Here is a 19,717-nt window from a genome sequence, read left to right as displayed (position 1 = left end):
TAAGGAGGGAGAGAGAGAGAGAGAGAGAGAGAGAGAATGAGAGAGAATTTCCAGGAGACTTAGCATTTGAAAGGGGAACTCAGGTGCCAAAAATGACATAATAATAGTTGAAAGGAGAGAAAAATCAATGTACCGTCAATCCTCATTATTCACAGATTATGTATTTTAGATTCATCTACTTGCTAAAATTTATTTGTAATCCCAAAAGCAATGCTATGCTTTTGCAGTCATTTGCAGACTAGCATAGAGCAGTGAAAAATTTGAGTTGCCCAACACATATGTTCCCAGTTGAGGTTGAACAAGGCAATTCTTGGCCACCTTGTTTCAGCTCCTGTACTGTAAGCAAATGTCCTTTTCATGGTTTATTTAATGCTGTGCTTTTGAATTTTTGTGCTTTTTGCTGGTGATTTGCCACTTGAAATGGTCTCCAAGCATAATGCTGAAGTGCTGTCTAATGTTCCTAAGTGAAAGAAGGCTGTCACCTACCTTTTGGAAGAAATAGGTATGTTAGATAAACTTCATTCGGGCCTGAGTTATAGAGCTGTTGGCAATGTGTTCAGTGTAAATGAATTAACAATATATATTAAATAAGGTGTCTTTAAACAGAAACACACATAAAACAAGGTTATGTGTTGATTAGTTCATGAAAATGTGAGCAGAGGCTCTCAGAAAACTAACCTTGTATTTCCCCTAGGAGCAATGGTGCAGTATTCGCTAATTCAGTGGCCTCAGTGACTTTAGAGAACATAACTACCACAAATAACAAGACTCAACTGTGAACACATTTTATTTAAGCTAAAAATATGGTGCATGTATTTACATGTTTAGACATTTTGTAGAATTATAGTCAACCCAAGCAAAATGGAACTCCTTTTATTTGACTTTGGAAGATACTCTATTCTCTTTTGTTTAGAACAAAACTTTAAACAAAATTCTATTCTGTTTTGGTTCATTTTAGCAGACATTTACAGATGAATATGCTGAGTAGGTTAGGCACAGTTGAGTTAGACACAGTTTGCGCTCCCAAGGAATTCCCAGTTGATCATGGAAGACAGGAGATGTGTGCAATCAGCAGTGTTGGCATTAATTTGTATTAGACAGAGTTAGAGAAGGTCACAGATGCTCCTAGACATCAAGGAACCCAGTCTGGGCACAGATAATAACCACAGACTGTCCACAGAGCAGATATCTAGAACATGTTGGTGAAGGCTAACATCTTAAAGCTCCAGGGGGGTTACAGATGGAAGAGCTCCTAGAGGTCCAGCATGTGGCAAAGACGGGGGTGTGTTTAGACATAGAGCCAGAACTGAAAACCAAGCCTCATGGCTGAAGCTGAATCCTTTCTCACTAAACCATACGTGCTCTATGTGCCCTAGTTATTGGGGTCCTGGCTTCCAGATGAGCTCATGTTCCAGAAATTCCACTTAGGTCAGATGTTTAGAAGTCAGACTAAGGTTGTTCCAGGATGAGGTCCAAGGGGTCTATTTTGTTGTATATGAGAATTTTTATAGAAAGAAGCTCATAAACTTCTTGTGATTCTCAAAGGATTTCATGACTCTAAAGTTTAAAAATGCCTATGCATATTCAGAAGTTGAGTTTGTACTATAAACAGTAAACTGGATTTGGGTTAATGGTGTCTTTGACATTGTATTTTGCCCCCCATTAATTCAGCAGAAGAATTTTTTTTTTTTAAAGAAAATGCTTATTGTTGGCTAGGGTGTGGTGAAACAAAACTTCCTGTAAGGTCAGTGGCAGTATAAGTTGGTACAAAATTTCCAAAAAGACGTGTACTTTTTGAACCATGTACCAAATTTGTCCTTCAATAATATATTCTAAGGAAGTAATTAGAAAGTAATTAGAAAATGGAGGTAATTAGAAATAATTTATGAAGATATTCACAACACTTTTGCTCATAATATAAAAACTAGAAATCAAAGTGTCTAAAAATTATAGGTTTAAAAGATCATTTAATATCATAAAAATGGTCTATGACAAGACATGATGTGAAAAAAAATCACTGCATATATAGTGTAATCACAATTTGTTTATGTGGGACCAGGAGAACAAATGTCAACAGAGGTTATCTTTTGGTAATGAGACTATAGATGCTTTTTTTCCTTCTTTATCTTTTCTGTACTTTTAAAATTGCTTAAATGACTATGTGTTTTTAAAATCAGAAAAAATATTAAATGACATTTTGTCCCACTTGAACTATAATTTACCTAAGGGAAGTCCTGTCCTTATTTCTTAGTTCCTACCTTTTAAAATGTCCCATCACTCATTTTGGCGGAAAGTTAAAATGGAATGTCAGCTATTTCACATTTATTCAATTACAAGCCCCTTCTTCTCCCACAGTATCATTTCAACTTAAACCTTTGTATTTGCATTTGCAACTCTGGTCTCACTTCCTTTCTTTGTCCTTTTTGTTATTTCTCTCATCTTTTTTTTTTTTTTAAATTTAAATTCTGCCTTCTTTTCTTTGGCAACATTAGCCATTTTCTCCTCTTCTCTTCTGGGGATATGATCCATATCATTCAGTTTTTCAAATATTGACCCCTTTTCCCCTTGTTTCTTTATCCTGGTTTTTATAATAATTTTGTAAGGTAGAGGAAGCATTCATGGAATAGTTTCTCCCAAACCTTAGGGCCTTGGTAATACGTTTGCATTAATTAAAAATTTTTATTCCCTTTGAGATTTCCCAAAGTATTGTCCCATTATATCAGGATCATGTGTGTACGTAGATATTCATGAGAATGAGTATGTTCACATGTATGGATGTGTGCATTCATATTTATGCACATGTGGAAGTGTGTGCATGTGTGTGTGAATACATATTCTGGTTCCTCCAGGTCAGGAACGGTGTCATTTCCTATATGCTCTACAGCAGCAGGCACTCCAGTAACACTGACTGTGTGTTTGGCTGTCTCTTTTGAGCCACCTTTCAGAGCTTGCCATCTGGGCCTCAGACTGTCTGCACAGGAGGGGAGTGCTCTAATCCACTCTGATACCAACAGGCTTGCGTCTGTACTTTGAAAACTTAGATGAAGATGATACAAATTGGGTTGGCTATGTGGGCTCTCTAACTTCTTCCTGGCTGGGCTGGAGACAGGCAGGATGACTTTTCATGTCTCCAAAGGCCTGCAAATTAACAGAGAGATACATGTATTAGATAAGATAGTGGAACTCATTTTATGTAAGTGTAAATGTAGCTTGTATTAAAATGGCACCTTGAAGAAGCAGGTAAGGACCAAATCAGGAAATTCTCTGAGTCAAAAATCAAGGCTAGGATTTATAGGATGAAAATTTTTCTGTGTACATTGGAATTCAAAATACTTATTTGTAATTGAAGTACTATGCTTATTTTATTTCAATAAACCTAAGGTCTGCCTTTGAAGTTAGCTTCAGGATATATCCATCAGCACTGAGCCCTGAAGATTTGCCTGCTAAATCAATCCTAGGATGCAAAGAACCAGGCAAATATAACACTGGCTTGCAGCGTGCAAACACCTGTGGCTGTAATATAGAGTGCTCAGCTTGGTGTCTCACAGTGGACAAAAATGTGCATTGGCATGAGTTCTGGGATTGGGAGCTCTTCATTCTTCATCCAGAAGACATAGCTGGGTAGAGAGAAGGATAACCAGTGAGAAGAATGCTTTATCCCAATGTTATTTTCTTAAAACTCAAAATCCCATGGCGAAAATTGGGCTTTATTAGATTTTCTTGATTGGAAACAAGCACGCAAATTGTACAAGATTCCCAAATGTGCCACAGTGGCAAGGAGAGAGCGCTGATGTGCATGGAGAGTGATGAATAATGCTAATGCCCTAACATTGGCCCTTGCCATCATAGGTTTTTGGAAACACTGTGCAAAAATTGATATTTTTCTCCCCTTTCTGTGCCATCTTATGGTGTGTCCTTTCTTTTTCTCCTGCTTATCAAAAGCCCCCTTCACAAGAAATGCTAGCTTTCAGGAATGAACAATCAAGTACACATTTGTGCAGAGGTAACATTTATGTTAATTCCATTTAGATATTTGAATTGGACATTGCATCTTTTATTTAGGAACAAAATGAATATTTCTGACATGCAGATGAATGAGGCATTTATGCTTTTGTGTGGGGAGGGTAGGTTTGGGGGAGCTCTCCTGTTTGCAGCCCGGGCTTTAAACCCCATCTGGCATTAAGAAAACAAACAACTAAACAGACAGAAACTCTTCTAGTATTGGGAGTCTGGCTTCTTGTTTAAAAGCATCTCTCCTTTTTTTCTAACCATAATGAATTTTAATTTTCAAGTAAAAGTCACTACATCAACTTTAATGTCAAATAAAATTGAAAAAGAAGACGCAGACTGTTGGAAAAGATTGGTGGAAATGATTATATTCCAGGCTTGGAGCTTATTGAAGTTGATCAACTGTCTAACAGATTCAGACTGTATTTAGATCATTTTGGTTTGGCTTCCCCACTTCAGTGTGGAGGAGGCTGTTTTGTAGCCTGATCTTTTTTGCAGGGAGAATGAAACTGCCTGAGGGACAATATAGAGCACTGGAGAGGAATGAAATAGAGTCTCAAGGGCTTCTGTGCTATACCACCTACCTCAAACAGTAGATATTGCAGAACTGCTTTTTAAAAAATGTTGCCTTTCACATGTCATGCTAAAAATATATACCTCAAAAGACTTTAAAAAACTTGAAAGAACTAAAGAAGTAGGCTGTAGTTATATAAAAGCAATATGCAAGATCATGGAAGTAAAATAAAATACATAGAGTAAGACGTATTAGAGTTTTCCTATGTTCCAAGGGAGCTTTTAAAAATTTAAAACACAAATTATTTAAAACACAAATAAGAAAGGTAACAGAGAACTGAATAGTCCCTACGAAACTGCAGAAGGCTGTAGAAAATTATTTAACAACATTGATGAGTCAGGTAGGATGTCCCTATTCCCTTTGACTTCTCCTCTGTCTTTTCCCTTTTAAAATTCACCTTCAGAAAAACTTACATGGTCAACTCTACCTGACTGACTCCAATTTCGTCCTCTGTTTGAACTCTAGTTATCTGCACATCTTGTAGATGTCCTCTCCAGTTGTTCATAGTGTGGCTTGTCACCATGACTAAGGCTCTAAGCTTACCAAGGTCAAGAAATATGTCTTTCATATCTGTGGAATTTCCTACATAGTTTCAGTATAGTAATTGTGTTTGCAGGTGGTGTTTAACAAATGTTGCCTGGCTCATTGGATACTTCCAGACTGAAAAAAAAGTTAATAGAAAGATCTTCAACTCTGCTTCTAGTATTAATATTTATGTGCTATATTCTGAAAAACTTGTAGAAAACCAAATAAAAGAGCAGGAGGAACAAGTTGCAGATATAATAGAGAATGTAAAAGGCATTTAATAAAGTCTTAACATGAAATAATAAAGAGTAATAACAATACAACAACCTTATATTCTATAGATTCTTGATTCTTCTGAAAGCACTTTCGTATAATAAAGAACAGAGGGATAAAATGAGGACTAGAAATAAATGCAAAGACTACCAAAGAAATGTAGATATAAAAAAGCAAAAGGATCAAAGAAAGGCAAAGAAAATAATAGCCAAGAATAAAGAAATGGAAGGAGAACTCACTAACAACTTGGAATGGTTGTTGGCTAAATAGTCCACTGGGCAGAGTATCAAATAAATATTTACAATGTTGGTGTTCCTGTAGCAAGTAGGGTACACCGTGTAGAGATCATGGCATGTTTTGACTTGTTTTCTACTAGGTAAATTGGGGAGGGAGTGTCGTGAATTCTCTCAATCTCTTTCTCTTCCATTTTCATTCACTAGGGTTAATACTGATACTAGTATGGCTACATTTACTCCAGATATTCTATTCACATTATCAAAAAGATGTGGAAGTGTGACACTCAATTTCAGTAGTTTAGTTAGTGATTTCCCAAAAGCTCTGTTAGGCTTGCTGCAGAGGGCACCACTGAATTTTGCCCTTGCTTGTAAGGTCCTGAGAAAATTTCCTAACTTTAGGAAGCAGGTCTAAAGTTATTGTTAATAATGCTAAGTGTAGTAATTCATTATAAAGAAGTTCCAAGAAGAGAAAGACATCCTAACTATGTTATAGAACTGGTATTAAATCTAGAACTGAAGACACTTTTTTACAGATAAAAAAGTTCTGCCTGTCACATGTCAGAGGCTACAAACAGTCCTAAAACGACCTTTATTACTGCTTTGGAGGGGAGGAGCTTCGTATTTTAAATGATATTTTAACTGCTGACCTCTGGCAGCATTCCAGAGTGGCAATCTTCTCTTACGTTTGGATCTGTTTTGCTCAGAAATAATAATTCACTTTAGTTGAAGGGCAGGTGACCCACTCCAAAATGCCACGATTAGTAAATTTTTGAAAGCAGTTTGAAAAAGAGATATAAGTGATGGTTCAGATAAAAGTCATCAAATTCTTAGAAAGTTTTGGCTGTATCCAGATGAGAAGATACTTCCAAATTAAATCTTGTTCCTGTTGAGAACACTATAGTAGAGGCAGAGTTTTGTCTTCTTTGTTGCTGAAAGTATGGATCAACTGTTAATATTTTCAAGATTCAGAAATCGACACTTCTGTTTTGGCAATAATCCTACTTTTCACACTTTGAGTTTTGAAACGGTGCAGAGAGCTCTTTCCTCTGGCATATTGAAGACCTGTGTTCCAGTCCTAGCACTGGCATTTTAGTGGCTGTAGTGACTGGGTGAATCATTTAATCTCTTTCAGCCTCAGTTGCCTCAGCTGTTAGAGAGGATAATTATATCAATCCTGCCTTATAGTTATAGTAATAATTTCCATTTCCAAATGCCTGCCATGTGTCAGACTTGCTGTGCTTTGTATTACCTTTAAGTCTCTCATCTACTCTGCAAAGAAAGAATGATTAGCATTCATGTTTAGAAGGCTGAGGCTCAGATTTTTTAGTAAGATGCCTGAGGTCACACAACTGAGTGGCAATGCCAGGATATAAAACCTTCATATGCATGTTCACAAAGCCCCTGTTTCATCTTCCATGGAATTTTGAGAGTCATTTAAAATGACATGCGTGAAAGTGTTTTGCAAATAGTGAAGTTCCTTGTCAATGCATGTTATTATTATCATTATCATCCTGATGAATATAAATTAATTAACATATATTTATTGAATTCCTCACAGGAATAACTAAGTATAGTGCTGAGTCAGATTTATTTCATTTTAGATAACCTATAGAATTTGGTAGTTTCTCTAACTAGTATCGTATAAGTTGTATTATAAATAAATCTTAAATATTTCCAAATGGAAATCTCTTCCATCCTGGGGATCAGGTTTTAGTTTCTTTTATATTATTTTTGGAGAAAAAAAGAAAAGAAGCAAATTTGCTAACCAAAATTGAATGAAGTTTCAAGAAACAAGAACAGTAGAATGTAGTCCAACCTTCAGAATCAGCAAATAAAGCCCCCTGAAACTATGACCATTGATAGGAAAACTCTAACGGAGATGAGAGAAATATACCACGGGGATTAGCAAGTTTCTGCTGAAAATCCATGTATTCACAAATGCTCTGGACCAACAGTTTAACTGTTTCCCTATGGTTCTTTGTTGCTTATTTTCAGATTCTTTAATGACCAGTGGGGTTGCTGAAATTTACTTGAGGAGTTTATCCTTGATTCAGAGGTATTCGACTTTCTGTGTGAGGATATCTGGCTGGGAATCCACACAACTTTCCTAAAATAAGCACCAAGTTTTGGAAAGAATTTTCTCTTGTGGAAAACATCCTATTCCCAAAGAGAGGCATCAGCATGAGATCACTTTTCACCCCCCCCCCAAAAGGAAGATGAGGGGAGTAAGTCTGTCAAGCAGCCAGGAATTATTAACTTTCATGACAGGTTAACACTCAAGACAGACTTTTCCCTTGGTCTTTTGGAAGAACTACTAAAGTCACAATGAAAATTCATGGAATTCTATAGAGGAATCAGCTGAGCCTAGAAGTAAGCTGTTCCTTGGCATTTCTTCATAAAGTGTGGATAAAAAGGAATACCTTAGAAAGTCATTGTGAGGATGCACGTGCTTCTCCTAGCACAAACCAATCATCACTGAATCCTAGGCCATTTTCCTAACTGTGCTTATCCAGTTGTCCTTTAAGTCTCAGTGTCAACTATTGATTCTGTTTGGCCCATGTGAATATTTAAAGAGTTCAGAAAAATGTTTTAAAATTGAGAAAAGATGGAGGAGGCTGACTTTCTAGGCCTCACCAGGGATCTGTGTTGGGTGGAATATAGCTTTAGTTTGGGTCTGGCAAGAGCTTCATGACAGGACCAGCATGAGTATTGTAGAGGGGGAGCTTATGTCATTGGGTAGGTGACTAGTTACTTATCTTTGGTCACCTAGGTGGAATGAATGTAGGGCCACTCACCCATACATTTTTCTGCAGGTGAGATGGGATAGGATAGCCCTTGTCCAATTCTTCTCTCAGAGATTTTGGTTATATTTGGGTGTCTACTGGGCTAAGACAGAAGCCCATCTGGGAGGACAGGACCACTACATGGCCAGGCATGGTTTTCTTTAGCTCAGAGGCTGGATTTGGCTGAATCTGAACAGACAGGATTGAAAAAACTAAGCTAATTATACAAGTGATATTTGTAAAGAAAAAAGCTGGATAGCACAAGAGCTGGATACTAGCCCTGTTTTGCTGTTTGGATTTGGTTATATTCTTTCTTGAGTACGGGAACAACAGGGCAGCCTAACATTGTCCCTGGAGCCCTCTGCCCACAGCCAATCAGAACTATGCCCAGCCTTAGAAGCTAAGATGCTGGCCAGACATAGGGTCCAGGCCCCCTTTGCCTAAGTTCCTCGGCCTGGGGTAAACAGACATTTGTTATAACACCTTTTAACACAATCCTGGCACTTTGGGGGGTGGAATCAATGTTTTAAGCTTTGGGGACTCCCCTTGGGCTTTGGGCTTTACCTCTAGCCAGTGTCCTCTAGTGGAATAAGCTCTACTCAGGGAGTCAGGGGATTACTGATTGCCAGTTGATTTTTAGACAAGTTATTTTATGTCTGTGGGCCTCATTTTCCTCAGAGCAAAGGCATCTCTAAGTTGGGTCTCAGTGCGAACATTCTATTAGCTTTTGCGGTCTGCTTCTACTCGGAGCACAAAAGTGTGTGTGTGTGTGTGTGTGTGTGTGTGTGTGTGTGTCTTCCCCATGTTCCTGCCCCTGGTTTGGTGGATGTTCCTCTGAACTGTTCTTGGTTCCTCTTCTTCTATCCAAAATTTTCAGTGCAGAAGAACAAGATTAAGTTTGAATAGATCATTGTTTCTTTTAAGATAAATGGCTGCTGATAGGGATGACCTATTTCTGAAGCAGACAACTGAGGAGAAGTTTATGGCTTTCTATTCTTTAGACTTAACTAGTTTTCCTTCTTAGAACATGTTTTATGGAACTTGACTAATCACCCTGGCAATATATTGCCGATGTTCTCTTGGCTAGAGATCAAGATCTCTAATACACCAGCACATCAGCTCTGCAGAGCCCAGACAATGAGAAAACAGTAAGAGGTGGGAGAAAGCACTTGCAATGAATTTTGGAGTCAGAATCTAATAGAAAAGTAGAAAGAGGACAGGGCTAGTTAATTTCCGGAAGAATTGCAAGTGACCAATACATAGAAAAGATTCCTAACTTCCCTAATGATCAAAGAAATGCAAATAAAAATAACAACGCTGTCATTTCTCCCCATCATTTTGGCAGAAATGTAAATGGCTGGTTAAACCTGGTATGCCTGAGAGTTTGAGGAAATGGGCATGCTCATGCAAGCACTTGACATAACCTTTTGGAGGGCAGTTGGCTGATATGTACTGAAATGTAAAATGTATAGTCTCTTTGCCCAACAATTCTCAGCCCAGGACTTATCCTAAGGGAATAACTATACAAATGTAAAAATACGTTTATGTAGTGAATACATTTACTTAGTAGTGTGTTTGCAAAAGCATATTCATGGGGAAAACTAGAAATAACTTCAATGATTATCAATAGTGAACTAGCATAGTAAATTATGGTAACTACCTACTGTGAAATCCCATGTAGTCAATACAAATGATGGTGTAGAGCTTCATATATTCACATGGAAAATTATTTAGGGATACAAAACAAGTTATGAAACAGAATGATCACATTTATATACAGATATAACAATAGAAATATGGGAGGCTGTTCATTTATATCTTAACAGGTAGGATTTGAGGCTACCTTTACTTCCTTTCCCATTAACTCCCAGCTCTGCCACTTACCATCTCTGTGTCTTTAGGGAAACTTATTTAACTTTTCTTACTCTTGGTAAAAATAGGGATAATAATACCAACCTCTTAGAGTTTGTCGTGAGAATCAAGCAATAAAACGCATGCCAAACACCTGGGGTGGAATTAAAAAAAATACTTGAATTTGTTTTTTCATTTACAGTTTCCATTTTTCTTTTGTTATATGAGTGCAAACAGCTGTGTTCCTATGCCCAAGACTCAGAGAGAAAGCTAAGTGGGCTTTGAATAGCTTCCATTTATTTTAATGCAGGAAGAGCCCTAGTTCCAAATATGTAGAACAGTATTTTCCTAAGGCTGCAGTGTGTCAGAAAAAGGCCATATTGAGTCATTGTTTGCTGAAGCCAGGAAAGGAGATTGAGTGGCTGATGCTGGTGGACGGCCTAAAATAATACTTCATTCTTGTCATCCTTATGCAGTTTAAGACCAAGTGATTTTGGATAGATCTACAGTTTCCCTCTTGGTTCAGAAGAATAAAGCTTTTGTTATTTATGCTCTTAAACAACAGAGCTTTGTCCTATACTCAGGAGCATGCAAACCAAACAGAAGATTTCCGCAAGGGCCATCCCATTTACTGTGAGGAGTGAGTCCAAGTGGTAAGCAGACACACTCAGCTCCAACCACCACATCATCAGCAAAAGGAAATAGCCAAGACTCACAGGAACAGTTCTCCTATATTGTGCCAAAGTTGGTGGGCTCCGCCATTTTGAAACTCCTTGTTCACTTGGGGCCTGGTTTGCTGTACAAAACAAACAAATAACCTAGTTTTGCTTTTCCACATCTGAGATAGAAAAATGAAAATGGCAAAATTTTGAGTGTTTCTTACTTTGGGAATTTCTGGTCCATAGATAATTATTTCAAATACTCCTATGTAATCTTTTCAGAGATGTTGATGCTGTAGAATAGGTGATAATTAGGGCTCAAGAAATTCAATCAATGGTTGAAGGATCATTAGAAAGACACATCCTGTATCCTCATTCTCATAACCTTTTCCTGCACTAAAACAACTCCTGGCTTGCTACCGTATAGCCCCACCCATGTGCAATTTTCACTTAGCAAAAGTCACATCTAAGTAGAGTATATGAAGTTGGGATCAATTCTGATTCATAATAATTGTAGTTAGTAAGTGTGAAAACTTCTAATGTGCCAGGCTTTTTGTTATGTGGTTTGCATGCACTATCTCTGTGTTCCTCAAGGAGCAATCCATGGATAACTGGTTTTATAAGCATTGAGGGGTGGTGGAAGTGGGCAAATGAAAATGCAGGTTCCTCAGCTCTATTCTAGACCTATGGGATCAGCACCCTGTAGTGGGAGGCAGGGATTTACTATTTGAACAAATGCCTTGGGTAATCCTTATGCACATGAAGTTCAAGAGGCACTGTGTTATTTTATAGTATATAGCTTGACTCGGGTGTGATTTGCTTTCCTTCCACACTTCTGATTTCTGTGCTTAAATTCTCAAGGCAAAAGGAACAAAGTCTTATGGACTTTGAGACATTGAGCAACTCATGTCTCTTTTAGTAGCTGGTGATTACAAAGGTATCTCCACAGTCAAATTGTTTCTGAGGCACTCCACATGGTGTTTACCTCTGTTGTGGGAGGGTTAAATGATTGAGAAAACTTTTCTTGCTTGGTGGTGGCCTGTGCTCTGGATGTAGAGAGGAAAGACTCAGGGGCCACAGGGCAGTGGGACTTATGGTTGGTTGTACAGGTTGTATAACCATGTGTGATGGTCCTGCATGGACAAGTGAAAGCTTGGCATTCTCCTTAGCCTGGGGCTGTGTACACAGAGCTGGCCTCTCCTGAGAGGAGAAGGTGGCTGGTGTGATTCTCTGGACCCAGAAAGCCCTACCTGCCTCTGTCTTCATTGTCATTCTCCATGGTGCCTCACATGTTCACTGGTGGTGGTTTCTTTGGTTCTCAGCTTTATTTCTAGAAATCCCCTATTAAAATGAAAAGCCACTTGAAAGATAGCAGGAATACTTAATCCTATTTTCACAGATTGGTTTAATCTGCTGCTCTGGGGATGGCACACAAAAGGATTCATTTGATGGTAAGGGAGGACAGGCCCCTCTGCAGGCCACTCTGGTGGAAGAAGCTAGGGAGGACAGGGAGACTATTTTGTGCTGGGAGGAGAAGTGAGTGGGAGAGGGGCTAAAGACAAACTGGACCTGTGCCACAATTCTGAGGGCTACCCTCTAGAATATACTCTTTCTTAAAATTCTCCAGCCTGTTCTATCCTCCTCCTCTCCAGTGCTGAGGAACTATCCCTCCGTCATGAGACTGGACCACAGCCATGCTGCAGGTGGTGAGGTCTCAATGGCACAAGTGGGCACTGGAGGGAGACTTTCTGTCTCACTCTGTAGCTGCACCAGCAAAGCGTGGGGTGGCGGGAATAATTACCCACCTCTGTGTCTGAGACACCTTCGGCCCCCTGCGCATTGTTCTGCCAGGAGCAGGATAATTAGAATAAATGAGATTTAACTTAGCTCATTCAACTCCTAGCCTGACCCATACAAAGCTTTCAAATATGTAATCATTTTCAGTGACTGTGGTGGGCTTCCCTGAATTTCTTTATCAACTTGTTGAGAAAGATCAGAGATGATTCTCTAACCCTAGTAAAGAGCTTGTCTGTGGGTCTATTAAGTCTTAGCCTTTGATTTCATTAGAATTTTGATTTTGCGTAAGGTGCTCTGTTTCATTTTTATAGCATTTTTTGTTAAACTGAAAATGTCCCTCAATTTTTCCAATGTTTATTTGTCCTTTCATGCTAATTCATGTGGTAAGTGCTATTGATTCATTAATTCACTCAGCAGGGAGTAACCACCTTCCATGGAGAGGAGGTGGGTGGGGAGGGCTTCCCAGTGAAGGAGCTCGTTTTCCTTGTTTTCATGGTGGGTGCTGGGGAAGGGCGTGCGGATGGAAGGGCTGCATCTGTGGGCATGTGGCTCTATGCACAAGTGTGGGCTCTCTCAGGAACAGGAAGCAGGTAGATATAGTTGGTGGATGTTTACAGCGGAGTGGAGGGTGAGAAGGGTGAAGATCACTCATCAGTGAGTGAGTGAGTGAATGAATGAATGAATGAATGATTGCATGTAGAATTCCATACTCCTTCCCTTGGGTGGCTGTTCCTTCATGAAATGGACTGTTTTTTTCTCTGCCCCGTCTTAGTGAGCGTGTCTAAACCTCAGCTGATTCTCCTGCTTGGAGAAATCCCTCAACAGTGGGTGGAATGGAGATGGTTAGCTCCAGCATTGTCTCATATTTAAGCTGAGAATTCAGCATGAATTCCAGACATGGTTCATGTATTCTAGATAATCAGCATGGCTGTTCATGATAGGTAACCCTCTTTCCACCCCCCCCAAAGCTTTTTTGGTTAGGATACGATGACTGAAGATTAATGGCTTCCATTATTTTTTTCCCTTCATGCAGGAATCTTTAAACTAGCTTGAAGCTTGTACCAACTATCATATGAATCATATCTACTACAATTACCCCTTTTGTGTCACATCCTGCATTGGCATCCCTGCATGACACGCTAAATGCAGGGCAGGGTTAAAAGTGTCACGTGATAAGCAGGTAGAAAATTGGTAATTAACAGTGACTGACACACTTCACTGTGCTGTTATCTTAGAGGCCTTAAGACAAAATCTTACTTATAAATATTACTTGAAATGAAATATGTTAGATGTTAGTAGATACATTTCACCACATCTGGCTCTTCAGTAATTCACGTTTATTTTGAATATTGTGTACACCTATTGCAATGAGCTTAATATAATAAAAATGACAGTTTTCTTTTCATGAACATTCACCATGTAATTGGCTCAGTTCTAAGCATGTATCTGCACATTTAGTCTTTACACCAGACCTAGGAGGTAGTTATTGTGTGTGAAACCATTTCACATATGAGAAAACTGAGGCATGCGCTGTATGTAAGTAGCTTGCTCAGGGTCCAACAATTAAAGGTGGGATTTGAATCCAGAGTTTATGCTATCAACCTCCATGTTATACTGCTTTACATATTGCTTGAAGCAAAGAGCTGGTTTTAGCATCAAATATTAGGAATGTACCCCTCCCCTGAAAATTTTCTCTCATTCAATATAATTGCCCATTTTTGTATATGTGTCATGTGATAATGTTTTTGAGAAACTTGGACAAAGAGCAAGACCACAGAAAAATCAATTCTTCTATTCAGGTCTCATTACCTAGAAGAGTTTTGACTATAGTATATGAGTGCAAAAGATTGCTGGTTTATATTACTTTTAAATGTCATATATTTTAGAATCTTGTCACATCCATTATTAGTATGATCACACATGTTCCTGTTCTTAGGAGAGACTGAATTAAAAGACAACAACAAAATACTAACCAAAAATTCCCCCCATGTGCCAAGAACAAATTTGAATTTGAGGTGCATGTGCCCAGATAAAGTATTTTGTTATCTGAACAGAGAAAATAAACTTAATCCCTGCAATGGTCACAGACTCATATCCCTATTACCCATGCATTTTCATTAAAATTAAAACATCTTTTGTTCTGTTAGGGTGAGGCAGGCCTTCTTGCTGATATTGTTCTAAGCAACTATTTTTTTTTTTTTTTTCAGCTTACACCATAAGGTGCTGGCTCCAAGTGTCAGCACTGGAACCTTCGGCAGTTCCCTACCAAGGAACTAGTCCCAAGGTCTAGGGTTTCTTAGGCAGAGGCTATCGTTGGGAAAATAATGGCGCTATTTGTCTGTGTCACCTGGAAAGGCGTTCATACCCTGCCAGTCTTAATTGGCTTGACAACTAGCATGGTGGGTCTGAATGTTTCTGATAGTTTTCTCACGAGTGACTACTTTAGCTACATAAACCGCAGGGCCAGAAAAATTAGCTTATGGGCCTGGAAATCATTCTTGGCCCAGGTTTTGAGACACTTTTCAGTCAACCATAGCTGCTTGGATACTTGAGATTTGCTGATAGTTCTCAGCTCGGAAAAGGGTTCACATTCCTGATCTTTTACTGGGATCATCTTAATTCTTGTTTGTGAGATTAAGATACAGGAAATATGAACAAGGACTGGACCCAGCTGTTTGGGTGACTCTTGTATACCATGAGCTTCTAAGACAAAGCTTGATGTGATAGCCAACAAATGTTAGTTGATGGTGATGACAGGAGATAATCTCCCTAACCAGAACCTGCTATTAATAATACAAGTCCCGATTAATTGAGAATGATGTCTGCTGCAGACAACATGTTGCATGAACAATTATAGGCAAAGGAAGATTGTAATATTGGTATGTATATTCTTTAGTTTCTTCCTCCATTGCTTGGTTTTGAATAGGGCAAAGACAACAAATGTAAGCAGTGTAGTAGGCTCAAGTTGGATCACACTGAGACATCACTTCCTTTGTTTCAGTTTTAGAAAGCTCTCATCACTAATGTGTTTTGGAGTGAACATTACTTACTAACAGCTTGAAGCTGAGTCAAACAAAATTTTAGTATTTGTAGGGGTCAGGGACCCAGGGGCCAGTCTGTAACTTAGTTAATGTGGAGACAGAGAATGTACAAAAGCCATGAAAGCTTCAACTCAGATGACTTGGTGGAAGGTTGCTGACCATTATCTGGGGTGGTGAGGTGGTGTTCTTCACACTTGTAGAAGGTGAGGTCTTCCTATGGGAAATTTCTGGACAAGGATACATGTGAAATGACTTACGTGCCTCGTTTTAGAGGATTCTTGGCCTTGTCTGTCAACAAATGGATATTTCAACATGGGAGTTCAAGGGGATTTTAATGGAATTTCATGAAGGGGATGAAAAGCAAGATTCAATGTCAATATTACCTTAAAGACTTGTTTTCCATTTCAGACTATATAATCTATGTTATCTTTGAGTAAAGGGGACAAAAATTCTAAAAACTTGGCTTCCTTAGAAGTTTCCATTCTCACATAGTCACCGTAGGCAGCAGCACTGTCAAATAAACAAACGTTTAATTAAATAAAAACTATTTAAACAGAGCATAAATATTCTTCCTTGGCTAGTCACAAATTCGACAATTCAAAGAACAAACCCTGGGGGGAAATTGCCAATGGATTACTTCTTCTGTTCTGTGTCTACTGCCATGTTTTTCTTCCTGGTGTCAAATCTCAAGTTGAATTCAGTCAGTTATCTACAGCCAACAAAAAGTGCATAAACGTCTCTTCTGTTACTGTTGTTTATATTTCACCACTAAACAAACCAATTTTTTCCTCCCAGCTTCTTTCTTTAGAACTTTTAAGTCCAACAACACAAATAAAATATTGTATATGTTCTGTTATCACTTTGGAAGCATAATGGTTGATTTAGTTATTTAAAACTTTTTTGCAAAGATTTTTTGTTGTTGTTAATGTTACACTCGCTACTAAAGTTGTTAAAGAAACACAAATTTGCTGAGGATTAGGAAGGATTTGTCATTAGATTAAGTACGTTAAGTATTTTAGATGTGTGGTGTTGGGGTTATGTGCATATCAGTTACATTTTTTTTTTTGCCTTCCTATTTTAGTCGCCTCTATAATAATTTTGACTTAAAAATGTTTTCCAGACATCCTTTAACAACTACAGATTTAGAAGTATGGTATAACAAGTAGCTGGTATAACTAACACTAAAATGTAATGGGAAACAAGGAAAATATTGTAAAGAAAACAAGAAAAACCCAGACCACGGAGCACTGTTGACTCTCTTGTATGATTTTTAAGACTCTCTGTCCCAATCCTCCTACCACGGACATTCTTACATGGCCTAAGTGCCAAGGGCCAGAGGAGCTGGGCAGTAACATACCTTCCCAATTTTGTCTCAGAGCATAGGTATTTTCTTTAAGATATGAAAAATATTCCATCGTGCTCCTGAAACCTTGTCCCTCTCCTCCCTGTCTCAGCCCGTTTGCTCTTGCTTCTGTGGGTGGGTGAAAAATCCTGCCCATCTGAAAAGGTAGCTCTAAAATTGTTCTGGAAAATCATCTATTTTCTTCCACAAATGATCATTTTAGTTTCAAGTTTATTTCAGGTACATTAAGCTTTCCTCTCCTCATGCTTAATAACAAATGATCCTACAAAAGATGAGAATAGAAAAAGGTAGAATAAAATTGAAACATATCTAGTTGCCTCAACGACTTAATGCTTCTCATTTTCACTCAGCATTATTCCTACTAAAAATAAAAAAGAAAAATGAAAATTACCTCAGGCTTCTGCTGCTGTAGTTGCCCTTTGGTTTCTAGGGTGGCTCAGGTCTTGGAATGCCGGCACCGTTGGGACTGCCAAGCCAGAAAGAGATCTCACTCCAGGTGTAGCTGCGTTGTTGTTCCCAGATCACCTGTCCTTTCCCCCCTAGACAATGAAGCTGTGATTTTTCTCTGGCTTTTCGAGGCAAAGCGATTCCAGATAAGCAGATTATTGTGTGGAATATCTCATCTATGTTGTTCCAGTGCAGCCCTTTCAGCTTTCCAGAGCCAGTTAGACTTGTTATGAGGAGCTAAATGATTGGCTGGATCTGGGGCTCAGTTTCATAGATTATAGCCCAGCGTACGAGAAGCAGGAGTCCTATAGTTGCTGTAGTCCAGGGCCCTGCCAGTTCCTGCTTTAATGCACGTGTTGTGGTAACTGAGTTCTAACACGGCCTTGGATGTTTCTGTCCTAAATAGCTGACATTGCATCTTGAAGACTGTGTGAGTAATCCTGACTTTTTTTTTTTTTTTTTTTTTGGTAAGCTCAGTAAATTAATTACATGCCCTGGGAGGGAGTGATTGTAAGTAGAAAATACTGAACTAGCAGATGATTTGTTTTCAAGGTGCTGTACTATATGTATCAAGTTCAATGCGATGAATCTTAAAGCTTCTAAGACTTGGCAGGGTTATTCCAGCTTTTTGCCATGAATCACAGTCAAAGCTGCATTTGGAAGGAGGCTGTTCGATGCATTTGCTAGCCCTGTTTGTTTTATGGGGTCAGTAAAGTGATAAAGGGCCAACACGAGCAGGTTAAAACAGGATGCTGGTATTAAAGGAATGGCTTAGAGAACACTTGGGTCAGGCAAGTTTCAAGGTTTCCTACTCCCACCATTCAAAACTGAGAGTGAGCAGCAAATGATAATAAATCCTTTTGGGACATAGGTACACAGCAGTTAGAGCACAGAAAAAGGAGAAATGTAAAATGATTGCAGCAATACCTTTTCTTCACAGCAATCTGAAGCTGATTTATGACATACACTATAAATAACTAAAAAATTTTTATATGTATAGAAATGTTCTTTGGTGCTTCTGTTTATGTGGTGGATTGTTGAATGAGAAACCATGAGCTTGTTTTAAAAAGCCTTATAAGAAGTACGTTAAACACACACAGAACCATAACATAAGAAAGTATGTGGTTTGGAATTTGTGGTTGGAGCAGATCAAATTATCCCAGGGAAGCCTTTGTTAAGTTTGTGTAATTGCTGGGGTAACTTCTGTGGCTAACAAGGTTTAAGATAAAGCTGGAGCAATTTGAAATGAGAAATGAGAAAAAAATCAGCGTTTTATTGCCTTCTGTATTATACACTGCAGGATAGAATTAATACTGAGTCTAGACTGTTAAATGTAAGCAGTTTATTTTTTACTTTTAAATCATTATTGATTTCTCCTAGCCTATAATAAAAAGATATAATAGAGCTTTTGTCTGTGATTTAGTGCTTAGAAATATTTTTCTTCCTCCTAAATAATTTTTATACTTTTTCTCAGTACAGCACAGAGCTAGGTCATTTCTTATAATTTGGGGTCATTTTTCAGGTGGCTTTTTGTCTACCTTTTCCTCTTCAGACTTGTAAATACATATGTATATAATTTTGTTATGTATAAGTCTCAAGCATAAATCATTGGAACAGGATTTTAAATCACAGATTCTGTGGCAAATATAAACTTCTGATAGCTATAGTAATTAGTTGCCAATTCCTATAAAAATAACATTACAGATTCAAAGCAGTTAATTTTTGGTTGTACCTATTTAAATGACATGATTTAGCCAGTAGGAGAGAGATACTGTTTTTGCAAAATTTTATGTTTAGATCACACTGAAAATGCAAAGTTTTCTTGTTAAAAATATTTTTGCTTTCTGAAATATGACAGCCTTTAGATCACACCAATGGATGAAGTTTATAAAAAGAAAGAAAAGTAGCCAGCATAGATTCCTTTTCTGTATCAACCAAATATATATAAATAGATAGTTTTAAAGAAATGTAATTTTAATATTTTGTTCTTCAAACACATTTGCTTTATGAAGAAGTGGCGTAATGAGTTCCTTTACTGAGACAGACTAGCAAGTTCTTTTAGTGAGTTTCTGTCGCCATAGACACTAATAGTGATAGTTGGCTCCTTCTTAGTTATACATTCCTAACTGACTATTAGTGGAAGGTGCATCTATAAAAGGA

The 19,717-nt window shown here is 38.2% G+C and overlaps 1 protein-coding gene and 1 long non-coding RNA gene across 3 annotated transcripts in view; one reads left to right on the top strand and one right to left on the bottom strand.

Moving 5' to 3' along the window:
* Positions 1-3,323: 3,323 nt before the first annotated feature.
* On the bottom strand, positions 3,324-18,223 carry LOC123648280. 2 transcript variants are annotated; one of them, XR_006738548.1, is made up of 3 exons: positions 17,502-18,223; positions 16,131-16,257; positions 3,324-3,617 (listed from the first exon to the last, which is right to left on the bottom strand). It is a non-coding gene; the product is annotated as an uncharacterized LOC123648280 (long non-coding RNA). The 2 variants fall into 2 exon arrangements; XR_006738547.1 differs by lacking the exon at positions 3,324-3,617 and having other exon boundaries at positions 16,067-16,257.
* PDE4D (phosphodiesterase 4D) overlaps positions 17,863-19,717 on the top strand; it is a 1,287,470-nt gene continuing 1,285,615 nt past the window's right edge. The window contains exon 1 of the mRNA XM_045565991.1: positions 17,863-17,987. The gene's annotated coding sequence lies outside the window, so the exon portion shown is untranslated. The remainder of the gene's footprint in view (positions 17,988-19,717) is intronic.

The sequence above is a fragment of the Lemur catta genome, chromosome 12, assembly GCF_020740605.2.
Source record: "Lemur catta isolate mLemCat1 chromosome 12, mLemCat1.pri, whole genome shotgun sequence".
Classification (NCBI taxonomy): Eukaryota; Metazoa; Chordata; class Mammalia; order Primates; family Lemuridae; genus Lemur; species Lemur catta.
Note: the sequence above shows the minus strand (reverse complement) of the source record. Positions and strands in the feature narration are given on the sequence as shown.